This window comes from Miniopterus natalensis, chromosome 10, assembly GCF_054644295.1.
Source record: "Miniopterus natalensis isolate mMinNat1 chromosome 10, mMinNat1.hap1, whole genome shotgun sequence".
In the NCBI taxonomy this organism is placed as follows: domain Eukaryota; kingdom Metazoa; phylum Chordata; class Mammalia; order Chiroptera; family Miniopteridae; genus Miniopterus; species Miniopterus natalensis.
In genome coordinates this window covers 62,637,609-62,652,725 of record NC_142090.1, presented here as the reverse complement: position 1 = coordinate 62,652,725, position 15,117 = coordinate 62,637,609, and positions in this window count along the sequence as shown.

The following is a 15,117-nucleotide window of genomic DNA, read 5'->3' as shown; positions in this document are numbered from 1 at the left end:
AGATTATTTCAAAGAAAATAATATTTACATCATTTCTTGGTGTAAATATTTCAGCGTGTCTATATAAATGGTAAGGATTTCTTTTAAAAAATAAAATCAGAACCATGTCATTATTCCACCTAAAGCAACAGAAAATAATTCCTTACAGCATTAAATATCCAGCCAATGTTCAAATATTCCTTATTGTTTCATAAACCCCTACCCCATACAGTTTACTAGTTGACATCGAAATTTTAATGAAGTTCATACCCTGCACTTGGCTCATACGTCTCCAAAATCTCCCCTAATCTATAGTTCTCCCTCCCATCTTCTCTCCCTACCCCTTTGCAGTTTATGGATAAAACTAATCAGTAAAGTGTATTACATTCTGGAGTTTGCTGATTGCCTCCTAATGGTTTCTTTTAACTTGTTCCTCTGTCCTATTTCCTGTTCATTGGTAGTTGTATGTGGAACATGGGAAGCTTCATCCCATGTAAGTTCGGTTTTGCTGACAAGGCTACTTTACATGCGACGGGTTGTTAGGAGGCACACGATATCCGGTTGTTTCTCCCTTTAAGATGTTAGCAGCCACCATTTTCTAGATCATTAATTAATTCATTAGTACTTTCAAAATAGTGTTATTCTGATTTTATTTGTTAGCTGGACTATTTTTTCCATAGAAAGTGAAACTTTTTTTCTCAACAACTATTTAATTACTTCAAGACGTGATGAATGTAAGAAAGATGGGATACGTGCTTGATTACTTCCCTTTACCAATTTTAGAAATAACTTGGGACCTGGCCAGTTTGATTAGTGGTTAGAGCGCCAACCTGCAGACTGAAGGGTCCCAGGTTCGATTCCGGCCAAGGATACGTACCTCAGTTGCAGGCTCGATCCCTGGCCCTGGTCAGGCCTGTGTGGGAGGCAACCAGCCGATGTGTCTCTCTCATCAATGCTTCTCTCCCTCCCTTTCTTTCTCTCCTTCCCTTCCACTCTCCCTGAAAAGCAATGGAAAAAGTATCCTTGGGTGGGGATTCAAAAAAATAGTAAGTTGGTAAATTAACATATTCAAATATGCCTCCTCCCCCCAATTTTAGGATTATTATAACCTCATGGATTAAAACATATTTGAAGTATTTCAGTCCTTCAAAGGAAGATAGAAGCAGGTCTTCTAATTGATGCTCAAATTAGCCCATTTCTTGGCCAGTGGGTGACATCAGATTGGCTCCTGAGACTTTGGTATGCCTTAAATAGGCTTTAATGGCTTTCTTGTTTTTTTGGCAGAACAAGATATTTCAGGTTTAAGCTGTGTATTTTCTGTCTCAGACCTGCAGTTTGAATTTAAGGAGCTCTCCTTACTTTTGGATTAGAAATGATAATTAGAGATTATAATCTGGGCATTGTGGGTGCACATTGCTACTGAGTTCTTTAATGTTTCAAGACCAATACATAGAGCTGAAAATGTGTGTGTGTGTGTGTGTGCACGCAAAATTGTGAATGTATATTGACACTTTCTATTCAAATCCAGACACTAGGGTCTTTCCTTGACCTCTCTGGTTTTGCATCTTTTCTAACATGCCGAAAGATTCCAGTTCCCAGTGACATTAACATGATTATTCACTTGCTTTATCCCAATGCATAATGCTAACATGACCAACAATATTATTATTAGAAACAGATTGAGAGTTTTTATTTGTAATTTTTTTTTTGTTTTTAAGCTGTATCACACTAGGTATGTTTGGCCAATTTACTATGCTTTAACGACACTTTAGAAGTTTTTCTCTGCATGGTTATGCAACCAACTCTTAGACACATAACTTTGTTTATTTTGCTCTCGAGTTTTAGGGATTGCTTTTAAATTTAATTTAAATTTAGAATTATGTAAAATACATGGTTCCAAACTCAAGTATTCAAAACATAATGCATTCAGAGAGACGCATAGCTTTATTTTCCTCTACTAACCACTGCATTTTAGGTTTTTAGTTTACCCTCCTATTATTATCACTATTGTTGTTCTTATTTTAATATAAGTAGCTATGTATTCATATCCCTCTGCACCCAGTAAAATTCCACACCTAAAGTGGGACATTTCAGATCCTTTGTTTATTTTTGTTTCTCAGTTGCTGATGTGGTTTATGAGGTAACAATGAAGATAGGTATTTCACAACCTCTTCCCTGTTAGCTCAGTGTAACCAGGTGGATAACTCTGTTCAGATGCCGTATGTTTCGAATATGCCACAGTAGATAAAACAAAGGCTGTTTCATAGGGTTGAGTGATAAATAGTAATGAGCTAAAACTGATTAAAGAGTACATTTCCCACTTTTTCCATGTCATTCCTTAATTGCTGGCTCAGTTTTCCTAGTAATGTCATGCATGCAGTTACTGACACACGTTCTCCTTGGACATTGCAAGGCTTGGGACATTTATATTCTTTACTTGTTTACTTTGGGATATTGATGCTTTTTATTTGCATTTTTAATTTTTATTTGGGATACTTACAGTCTTTATTTCCCAGAGCATATTAATAAAATATATGTGTATTATAAGTAGAATGGTGAAAAGTAAGTAGTTAATAAATCATTTTCTTATGTTTATAAATTTAAAAACTAGAAAAGTACAAAGAAAAAATTACTATCATGCATTTTTTCACAACCCAGAATGAACCACTGTTAATATCTTGAGTATGATAACTGCTTATAACTTTTAAAGGAAAAATAGTCATCTGATTGCTTTTGTAACATAAGATATACTCTTTATAAAAAACAAAGCCATGACAAAAATTACAATAATGTATTTTTTTTTTAATTACCCCAAACTCAGAATTTGCCACCCTTAACATTAAGAGAATATCACTGTGGGTATCTTTCTATGCAAACTATATGGTTAGAAGAATAGAGCAGTAGACAGATAAATAAAAGTTATGAAAATGGGATGAGACCCTCAAAAATGAAAGGCAGTTGTTTATATTTTGTTTGATGTTAACAGAAGAAAATCTAAACAACAAAAAAAAAATTTCTTCACCACAAGGTATTTTTTTTCATAAAAATGTTTTGTTTTGTTTTGTTTTAGGATTTTAGGTTTAGGAATAAACATTAAGAGGCTAGTCTGTAGCATTAAAAAATAAATACTTAGATAATATCTATTTATTTCCTGTTTAGAAAAATGAGAACATTGGCGCTCAAACTTTCTTCTGTGTCCCCTTCCCCCACCACTTCCCTATAGTTACATGATTATTTTAACATTATTCAGGGTTATAATACATTTAGTTTTCCTGCCGTACTTTCATTAGTTGTTTACTATTTATTTAAACAGATTTATTGTTCATTACCTGTTCTTTTAACCTAGCTTTGCCATTCTTGAGTTTATTTTTAGTTACCTTTTATTTGGCTGGGTGTCATTGTCAAGCAGATTTTTTTTTCTTGAGGACAGATTATTCATATTGTGCTCCCTGAGCTCTTTCGTGCTTATGAATGTCTGTCAGTGACTTCTAAGCTCAAGTGACATCTAGATTAGTTATATTTAAAGTTAAATTTCATTTTTCTCAAGACTTTATGGACATGGCACCATTGTCTGTAGAATTCAGTGTTATGGAGAATTCTGAGGTGGAACAGTTTTTTCCCGTTCTTGTATGTAATTTGCTTTTTTTTTGCTTGAATATCTGAGGAATTCTTTTATTATTTTATTTTATTATTATTTATTTTATTTATTTATTTATTTATTTATTTATTTATTTATTTATTTATTTATTTATTTTTAAATTTTATTTTTGTTTAAAATATTACAGATGTCCCTTTTTCTCCCCAATGACCCGTTCCACCCCGTCCCTTCCCCCTCTCCAGGCCCCCTCCCCACCATTGTCCTTGTCCTTGGGTTGTGCATATATGCATATAAATTCTTTGGTTACTCTCTCCCCCTCCACCCACCCACCCTCCTCCATCCCTCTGACATTTGTCAGTCTGATCCATGCTTCCATGTCACTGAATCTATCTGTCCACCAGTTTATTAAGTTCTTTAGATTCCACGTATAAGCGAGATCATGTGATATTTGTCTTTCACTGCCTGGCTTATTTCACTTAGCATAATATTCTCCAGGCCCATCCATACTGTCCCAAAGGGTACGAGATTCTTCTTCTTTACAGCTGCGTGGTATTCCATGGTGTGAATGTCCCACAGCTTTTTAATCCACTCATCTACTGATGGGCACTTGGGCTGATTCCAGATCTTGGCTATTGTAAACTGTGCTGCTATGAACACAGGGGTGCATATATTCTTTCTGATGAATGTTTCAGGATTCTTAGGATACATTCCTAGGAGTGGGATCACTGGGTCAAAAGCAGCTCCATTTCTAATTTTTTGAGGAACCTCCATACTGTTTTCCATAGTGGTTGCACCAGTCTGCATTCCCACCAGGGAATTCTTTCTTTATTCTTGACAGCCAATAGTTTAATTAGGATATTCATCTAATTTTCTTGGAGTGTCATGAACTGTTTTTGTTTTGCAGATAATTCTCTTTCTTCATTTTAGGGAAGTTTTATTGTATTATGTCTTTAAATATTTCTTTGGAGTGGAAATTCCACTTCAAGAACATTATGGTGTTTTTCTTTGAATCATAATATATTTTCTAATACATACATAAATATTGTAATATCTATATCTTATGTTTATAATATTCTTCCAAATTGCTTTAATTCTTTGCTCCTTTTGTCTGCTTTCACTTAAATTATCTTAACTCTTTCTTCTTTGCGTCAGTAAGTCACTTCTGCCTATTCTGTGCCGTGCTGTTTCTAATTTACTAATATTTCCATAATCATGTTGCATACTACCCTATTTGTTCTCATAGACTAGTAATTTCCTTTTTATCTCATTTCATTGCTTTATCATTTTATCGATATGCTCTTATTGTATTTATGTTTTTGTTAAGATGTTCTTAGTGTGAAGTAATTGAGGGAATTTCCTTCTGTTTCCTGAGTTACATTGTCTTCTAGTTCAGTGGTAAAATGCATCAGATTTTAGTAAGTGTTACCATTTGAATATTGGCTTAGCCATTTGCCAGCCATGCCACCATGGATAAGTTACTTTAAGCACTCTCTGCCTTAATTTTCTAATCTGTCAAATAGGATAATAATTGGTACTTACCTCATAAGGTTGCTGTTGGGATTAAATGAGTAAATACATGTGAAGTATAAAGAACAGTGTCTGGCACATGCAATAAATGTTTTAACTCTTATTCTAGGTGGCTGTGTGTGTGTGTGTGTGTGTGTGTGTGTGTGTGTGTGAGAATGGTTAATTTTGTGTGTCAACTTGGGTAGGCCATTGCTATTTCATCAAACACCACTGTAAATATGGTTGTGAAGGTATTTTTAAAGATGTAATTAATATTTAAATTAGTTGACTTTGGGTTAAGCCATTATGCTCCATTTTATGGGTAGGCTTCAGCCAATCAGTTGAAAGTTTTAAATAAAAAAGACTAAGTTCCCCAAAGAAGAAGGAATTCTGTCTACAGAATGCCTTTGAACTCAAGACATCAACTTCCTGCTGAATTTCTAGCCTGCCAGGCTGCCCTGCAGATTATACATTTGCCAGCCCCTTAATCATGTAGGCTAATCCCTTAAATCCTTAGCTGATTCCTAAAAATCAATCCCTCTCTCTCTTTCTTTACGCACAATACACACACCCTATTGGTTCTCTCTCTCTGGAGAAGGCTAATAGAGTGGGTAATATATTTACCCATAGTTTCTGGGCCATTCTCTCCATCTTGAGGTTGCTTGGGTGGCTCTGGGAAGAAAGAAGGGGAATGAGTACCTGGCTTTGTTTTTACAATTTTGGGGATATTTTTTCCCCATGAGGGTTAGGTATTTTGCGTTCCATTCACTTTTCTTAGCCCAAGGGAATGAGAGAGGGAAGGAGAACGTGGATGAGATGTGATGCAGTCTGGATACGTAAACACAGCTCTTTGTCCTGAGATTTTGTGCAGTGTCTTGTTCCATGCTAATTGCCTGGTTGGAGGGTCTGTACCTTTCTTGGGAAGGTCTCCCTTGGACTTTGATCTCTGTGCAGCCTAAGAACCTCCCTCCTCTCCCCATAAAGAGTCAACTCTTGTTCCCTTTCCTGGTATTCCCAGTTTCTCTCAGCCACTTGTTTTCCTTGCATTTTGGAAGAAAATAATGATCCATCCACTCAGTTTTCTTCTCTCCAGGTATAGCATCATTGAAAATTCTTGGAATTGTGTCAATTTACCAGAAAGACTTTTGGAAGGTGAGGGCAAGGTAAGGAGGACAGGGGCTCTATGGAGCCAAGCAGTGATGGGCCTGTCTGTTGTGTTTAGAATTTTCTGTTTCTTTCATTGGCTACAGGTTCTTGAAGATTATTGCACTAATTAGATTGTAACTCTTGGTTTATTTGGTTACTGATTGTAGATTTTATTTTATTTCTGGAATTAAGCATTTTCCACTGCGTGAAAAGAGATACCACCATAGAAGCAAGACAGGGTTGCAAGTTCTTCACCATTTGAGATAGGCTAAAGGGAATTTTAAGCAATTTTACTCCAAACCAGGTAATATAATCATGGTTTCATTAGGGAATTCTAATCCCCTGTATCTGAATCTTAACTACTGCCCTTTATGTTTCATGATGTTAAGTCTTCAAGATGTTAGTGTTTGTGTTGTTGTGCCTTATTATGGGAAGCTCACTAATTCAAAAGGATATCAGCACCCCTATGTTCACTGAAGCATTATTTATAATAGCCAAGATATGAAAACAACCTAAGTGTTCACTGATGTATGAATGGATAAAGAAGATTATCTTTATATATAATGCAATATATATATATATATATATATATATACATACATATATATATATATACACACACACACACACACACACACACACACACACACACACACACACTGGAATACTATTCAGCCATGAAAAATGAAATCTTATGTAAAACTAATTTGTGTTCCCACTATAGTAAAGTCAGAAGTGGATACATTATCGAAAAAAGGATACAACATTCCAACCCTCTAGCCTTTTGCACATACCATAAGGATAATTAATTCAATAAACATTTATTTGATATTTGATATTTGCAAGCAAATATGGTGCTGAGAATACAGAGATGAATGAGTTTGTTTTGCCCCAGCAGAAATCAAGAAAGTCAGGGAGGCAGTACATATAATAGATGCTATCACAGAGGAGCGAACATTGTATTATGGGAGTGTGGAATGAAAATTCCCAACATGGGAAGGGGTGGGATAGAAGGTATTCCAGGGAGAGGGAATAGCTTAAGCAAAGGCAGAGAGGAAAGGATATGCATTGGATATCCACTGGAGAAGCTAGTACCAAGGGGGTAAATGTTGAAGGGAGCAGGGCTTGGGAGGTGTAAAACAAAGTGAAGTCAACTGATATCAACTGTTTTTTCAGTCTAAACATCAGCAAATTCTGTGCTTGCTTAGGCAGCACATATACTAAACATCAGCAAATTCTGTTAGCAAGCAAAAATAACTTGCTTTGGAAGAAAAGCAAAGCTCACAGCTATTGTTTTTCACCTAGTCCCTGGTGTTCTTGAATCAAAGAATTAGGAGTTTGGTGGTTTTTTGAATTACTTACATATAGTCAAGATAACAGTCTTTAAAAGTATTTTATTAAATGTTTTCCATCCATTGCTTCTGAGTGCAATTAAGGCATTCACATTGTATATATTTGCCAAAAGACTGAAGGTAATCTTATTCAACATGGCTCTGCAGTCCTAAACCAATAAGCCAGGCTAATAAGTCTACCGAAAATGCTCCTAATCAGATATCAGTTCAGCTAAACTGGATCCTGAAAGGTCAACAATTCAATTAAAATTAGGTACAGTCAGCCCAATTGTCTTAGCAAAATGGCAAGTTTGTAACACGTCATAGGAACACTAGTTAAAAATCAGGAAATCGATCATTTAGGCTAGATTAATGATGAGAATGTTCGCGTTTAGAGTCATCTGGTACCCTAAAATAGGGAAGTATATATTTCAAAGTCAAACTGAGAAACCTAGCCGTGGAGCCATGCCTTATTCATGCCTTCCCCTGGTCAGTAGTTCAGTAGTTAATGTGCCGGGCAATTGACTTTGAACTCCTTGGCAGCTGAAAGCATGGCCTGCACGACCCTCTCCTCCCTGATTACCCCAGGCCCGCGAATGCTTCGCCATTTGGCACCGGCAGCCCCTCGGCTGACACTGCTCTCACTGATGTCTCTAGTAAATGGGCCTTCAACTCAGACTATCTGATTCCAGAGCCCGTGCCGCTGGCTCTCACCCACCATGTTGTCTGCGTGGCTATAGAGCCCACGTCCTTGATGTGCTGAGTGTTTGGGTAGGAGATGTTTAAGGGAATCAACCATCTACTCCTATTTTCTAAACGTTGTTTCAGAATCAAAGCAAGTAATTGTGAAACTCATTATTTGGATTTCATTGCTCCTACTTCCTGTAAAAATCCCATCACAGGTGTATGGTACAATGTCTTCAACTTTAATTGGGAGTTTGGATATAAGATATGAATCTTTGATATAAGACAGTGCTTATGAGGATTATATATATATTTTTTATCAAGTAGTTATTAAATAGTTCATTGTGGTCTTTGTGTTCCTTATATAAAATACCATGAGATTTATTTATTTTATAATTCAGTGTATCCCCCTTGGAACACTGATATATCTCTTTGTATCAGAAGGGAGCTCTATAATCTAACATTTCCACCACTTTCCCTAATTTTATTTTATTTATCTTGACTGTCAAAGAACTCAGGGCTAATTTTTAGATTCAGTTGTACTAACTTTCTAGCCTAGTCCAATTATTCAACATTTTCTTTTAAAATTTGGCTCTTCTAATGTTGTTTTTTTTAACCCTCACCCAAAGATATGTGCTCTTTATTGATTTCAGAGAGAGAGGAGGGGAAGAGAGAGAGAGAGAAACAATGATGTGAGAGAGAAACATCAATCAGTTGCCTCCCACACGAGCCCTGACAGGGGATCAAACCCAAAACCTAGGTATGGGCTCTGACCGGGAATCAAACCTGCAACCTTTTGGTGTATGGGACAATGCTCCAACCAATGGAGCCACCTGACTGGTGCTCTTCTAATGTTTAAAATTATTTTGTATTATTTATATTATTTATTGTAAACAGCTCAAATTATATGTATATATATATCTCTCTCCAACCAAAAGACCTATTGAATTTACATTTCTTACCATGTCTAATACCAATAATCATGGACCAAGTCTTCTTTATCTCTTTCTGTATGATTTTAATAATTTATTAACAATTTCCCCTGACTCCTTACATATCTTTCTCTAACTTACCCAATGCAACACAGTTTAGAGCACAACTCTGGTTACAGTATTCTGTGCTTCAAAACTTCAGTAATTTCCTATTTTTCATGAAAATAAATACAGTCTCCTTAGCTCATTACTTATTAAATGTGGTTTCCTTCCATTGCTTCTGTGTACCACTAAGGAATTCACATTGTATATATTTGCCAAAAGACTGAAGGTTTTTCAACAGGACTCTGTAGTCTTAATAAGCCAGGCTAATAATATTAATTCCCTAAAATGGACTCAACCTAACTTTTTAGGCTTTTCTCCCTCTAGTGTTCATGTTCAAAATTTATAATTTAGCCCAACTTGACTACCTATGGCCAGTCTAAATGCTCTGGCCAGAAACCTGAGTTAAAGTGAACTTTCCCCTGTCTTTCATCAGCGTGCCCCCGCTTCATCCAGGGCACTCATTAGGATCCTGACTGTTAAATGTGTCTCAGATATATCTATTTCTTCCCATTGTCGCTGCCACCATGTGAATCCAGGCTGTGACGATATCTCCAGAGCTACTTCAGTGGTCTTCTCATCCATTCTCCACGTAGGAATTATAATGAGCTTTTATTTATTTATTTGTTTTTTAAATATATCTTTATTGATTTCATAGAGAGGAAAGGAGAAGGAGAGAGAGAGATAGAAACATCAATGATGAGAGAGTCATTGATCGGCTGACTCCTGCATGCCCCCGACTGGGAATTGAGCCCGCAACCCGGGCATGTGTCCTGACCGGGAATCGAACCCCGATTGCCTGGATCCTGGGTTGACGCTCAACCGCTGAGCCATAAGATTTTAAAACACAAAGAGTGCCATGTTACTCGCCTGCTTACAATATAAGTGGCTTAAAATAAAATTCAGTCTTTATCCTGGCCCTCAAAGCTGTGCATGATCTGGGCCCTGCTTACCTCTTCAAGCTCATTTTATGTCCCTTTCTTACTTTTCTTTAGCCATAACAGTGTCCTTTCACTTCCTTGAACATAGCAATCCATGTCCTATCTTTGCCCAGGTCATATGTCTGCCTCGAGCAGGAACTCCAAAACTATAGATCATGGCCAAGTCTAGCCCACTGCCTGTTTTGTCAATAAAGTTTTATTGAAGCACAACCATGCCCATTTGTTTAGGTATCATCAGTGGCTACTCTAATGGAACTGTTGAGTAGTTTCAACAGAGAACAAATGGCCTGCAAAACATGAAATATGTATCTTTGTCCCATCACAGAATCTTTGTTGACCTCTCTGCTAGCGTATTTATCTCTTTGCTCTTTGAATAGTTGATCTTTGACCATTGTACTGTTTCAAGTTAAATGTCTCTGGCTCAGAAAGGCTTTCCTGATCACCACATCTAAGCAGGTTACCTCCTAAAATTTCTATCATTGTACCAAGTTTGTGATTCCCTTATATTCACTCAAGTTGTGCTTAACTATTGCTTACCTGTGACTGTATCTTTTCTTTCTTTTCTTTTCTTTTATTGGAATATAAATTTCTTAAGGACAAGGAACATGTCAGTTTTATATTCAGGTCATAAAATAATGCCTGATCATGGTAAGTAATAAATGTTAACAAACAAATGAGCATGTCCTACTTTTTCACCTCTATTTTTTTTTAAAAATCATTTCTCCTTTGCTTGGTGAATATATTGAGATCTTTTAAGCAGCTCCCTTACTCAGTTTATCTTTTACTGAGAATACCCTTCCTGTGCACTGCCCTTGTGGAACCCTCTGTCATTTAATCTAGTTTCATGAGTGGAATCACACAGTGGTCCTTCTCTATTTTTTGTCTTGAGTTGTTGTAACAATGCACTTACCTGAGGAGAATAAAGCAGAGGTCCAGAGAAATGCTTCCTTTATAGAATAGTTAGTTACATCAAAATTAAAATAGTGTTAGAAAAAGAACAACTATGAAGACTCTTTAGTCAAAGCCATACAATAACATCAAACCCTGTTTGCTAGAGGTAATTTTCTTATTAAAAAGCACAGAAATATCCAACTTTAAAATAATAAGAAATACATGTACAGATAAATTTTCTAGCATATATATGAATTCCCTAATGTGGTATGTTTTTAGTAATGAAATATCATTATCCATGCTTCTTGAGCTTCTACTCTGACCTTCCCATTAAGGTAAACAAGGAAGCAAACTTTACCATGAAGGATTGCAGATTTGTTCAGAACCATTTCATAGGAAGATGCCAGAAATGTTTAATTGCTCTGTAATCGTACGCCCATATTTATGCTCATAATTTGGATGTGTTAAAAACCATGTATAAGGCAAATTAATTAATTGATGAGTTGTGAAATCTTAGAGTGAAGCTCTGAAAGGAACAGTAAGCAAGGAGTATTTCAAGATACCCTGGTAAAATAACTGGTGAAAATGTCAGTAAAAACTAGAATCAAGAGAGAGGGAGGCGTAGTTAAAGTTGTTAGCGGGAAGGAGTTTTGCCCAAGACCTTGGATATGAGGAGATCTGATTTAAGCCAGGAGAAAGCCTGGGAGACTTCACTAAATGTTGATAATGACTTTCATAGTCTGTACTAGAATTTAAAAGAAATCATAAACTCTTATTTTGGGAAATATCTAGATCTCTGTTTGTGATCAGCTTCAAAGTTTAAGGGAAAGCTGAAGCCACTAATGTATAAACCATGGGGAAGTGTGACATTTCAGTCCAGATGCTTGTTCTAGGAACGGAAAGTAAGAAAGCTGCAGTCTTCCATTCTGCTTGGTGTACACGGGCCTTGAATCACTGTTAGTAATGTAAAAAAATCAGTTATAAAGCTACCCTAGTCATAGAGTTATCCTGGATGCAATTACCTGGAGTAACAATTTATATAAAATAATAGCTCATGATTCTACATCTGCGTTAGGCACAAGAAGAATCAGTAGAATCATGGGTAAATGGATTTTTAATTATAAGGAAGTAATTTAAGTAAATTCCCAACTGAATTCAAGAGATCTGAAATTGATTCTTCAAAAATTGGCAAATAGCATTACCAGTAACTAGGAATTCAGAAGCACATTTAAAAGTGTATTGCCAGTTGTCCATTTACTTCATTTTGGATTCTTCTGTCATCTTTCTAGGGTATCATTTAGAAGACTTCTGGGAGAAGGAAGTCCATTTTTTTCTGGTTTTTAAAATTGGTTCCAGTGGCAGATTCACTTCGCCTTTGTTCTACCAACACCTCTTGAGCATGTGCTAATTATACGGAAAATAATGACGTTAATTAGTTTATCAATTCTAGTTTCATGGGATATCGCTACATTAAGCCATATAAGGCATAGGAGTTTTAAAACTTTGAGATTCATAGGTGACTAATACATGTGTACTTACAGTAATTTAGAGGTTATAAGAACATAGATAATGGAATGGAACACATGTTTCAGTAACGTGGACCTGGGTTATAGACTGTTGTTGTTTTTTTAAAATCATATACTAGCTGTTTGATCTTGGGCATATAACTTAACATCTGATTGTGTGTGTGTGTGTGTGTGTGTGTGTGCTTAATATACCTACATTGTTAGGTATATTAAGGTATATCATTTTACTATGATAACATGAAATCATATTGTAAAACACACAGTAAAGAGCCTGGAAAACGATAGAGAGTAAATTGCAATCATGATGATAACATTATTACTCACTCTAAATGTAGTACTCAAGTGTTTCAGGGGAATGTAATACTTCACTGAGAGACATACCTTGGTAAGGAGATCATTTCCAGGGAGCGGTTAGCTCTGCATACGTAAATGAAATTCACTTACTCATAACTAAATTTCTGTAAGCCATAGTCAATGTGCCTTTACTTTTCTTATTACGTATATAAGCGTGCAGCACTGGGCTGTATTTCATGAATACAGGATTCATAAATTTAGATAACATAACTAAGGCAGAGCTCACTTTAAACAAACTGGATTTAGGAGGCAGCAGTACCAATGGCCCAAAGAGGCTGGGCCGTATAGGAATATAAAGAATAGTGACAATAATGAGAGGGGTTTTTTAATTGAGTACTTACCAACTGCCAGATTTATGCTAAGTGTCTTCTTTCATTTAATTATTGCAGCACCCCTATACTATGAAATTAGCCCCTTATCAAGTGTATCATTGGCAAATATGTTCTCCCATTCAATTTGGGTTCCCTTTTCATTTTGTTGATGTTTTCTTTTATTGTGAAGAAGCTTTTTAGTTTGATGTAGTCCCATTCGTTTATTTTTCTTTCGTTTTCCTTGCCCAAGGAAATATATTGGCAAAAATATTGCTACAAGAAATGTCTGGATTTTTACTGCCTGTGTTCTTCTAGGATTTTTATGGGTTTTGTGACTTACATTTAAGTCTTTATTTATTCTTGTGTATGGTGTAAGTGGGTGGTCTAGTTTCATTTTTTGTATGCATCTGTCCAATTTTTCCAACACCATTTATTGAAGAGACTGTCTTTACCTCATTGCATGTTCTTGCCTCCTTTGTCCAGGATTAATTGACCATAAGGACATGGGTTTATTTCTGGGCTCTCTGTTCTGTTCTATTGATATATATGCCTGTTCTTTTTTATTTTTTAAGTTTATAGAGGTTAGGTGACTTGCCCAAGGTAAGTCAGAAATGGACTTGGTATTTGATTCTGCATGCCTGTTGTTTTTTCAATACCATGCTGTTTTGATTACTATGGCCTTGTAGTATAATTTGATATCAGGTAGTATGTGTCCTCCAACTTCGTTCTTCTTCCTCAAGATCGCTAAGGCTATTCAGGGTCTTTTGTGGCTCCATATAAATTTTTGGAATACTTGTTCCAGATCTGTGAGATATGCCATTGGTATTTTAATAGGAATTGTATTGAATCTGTAGATTGCTTTGGGTAGTATGGACATTTTAATTATGTTAATTTTTTCTATCTATGAACATGGTATATGCTTCCACTTATTTGTATCTTTCTTGATATCTTTCCTCAGTAGAAGATATTTTTCTTCAGATGAAAGTAAGCAATAAGGCAATTAAACTATAGAATAAACCAAAAAAGAACAATAAATGTTATCTTACTGATGGTTCTACCTTGGAAAATATGTATATAGTCATAATAATGTAAACTTTTTTAACTTCTAAAACAATGTATGGACAGAACACGGAAGACCAGCGATAGTTACAAAACAGCACACACATGTTGTCAGTGTGTACAGATTAAGAGTAAGGATGGCGGAAGAGGCAAAAGAGGAGCGGAGGAGAGCAAAGACTAGGAAAGCCAGTAGCTTAACATACTAAATGACAAATAGAAAATGCTATCTATAGTGGATGGAACAAGGAGTCCAGGCAGTGTCTTATAGTCAGTAAAGAAAAAAACAAAGCCATACAAATTGGGACCATGGGAGATGGGGAAGTGGGTGATTGTAAAGTGACATAAATCTTTACCTATCATATCAGGAAGTTAATGAAAATATCAGGAATTGATCAAACAAAAGGCTCACAAAGTGTATTGTTTAGAGATACCGGGAGCCCAGGAACAAACAATGAGGGGCTGAGTGTGGTAGCAGAAGAAATGGGGCTTGGGATTGCTCCCCACAATAAGCATGACTACACTTGTGACTTTTATCAACAAGTATTAAAAGTTAGTATTGAAAAAGAACTGTTATAGAAAATGCTGTCTCGTTATATTCCTTTAAGTCCCTCTGGCCCTCTGTGTGTGTAGGTAAAGGTGCATTGGGTTATTCAGCTTTTTACATGTTTATATGGGCTCAGAAAGATGGCATATGTTTTAGTAGGCATAAGAAGAGAACTTGTCATTTTTTAAATTATGATACAAAAATGGCTTGGAA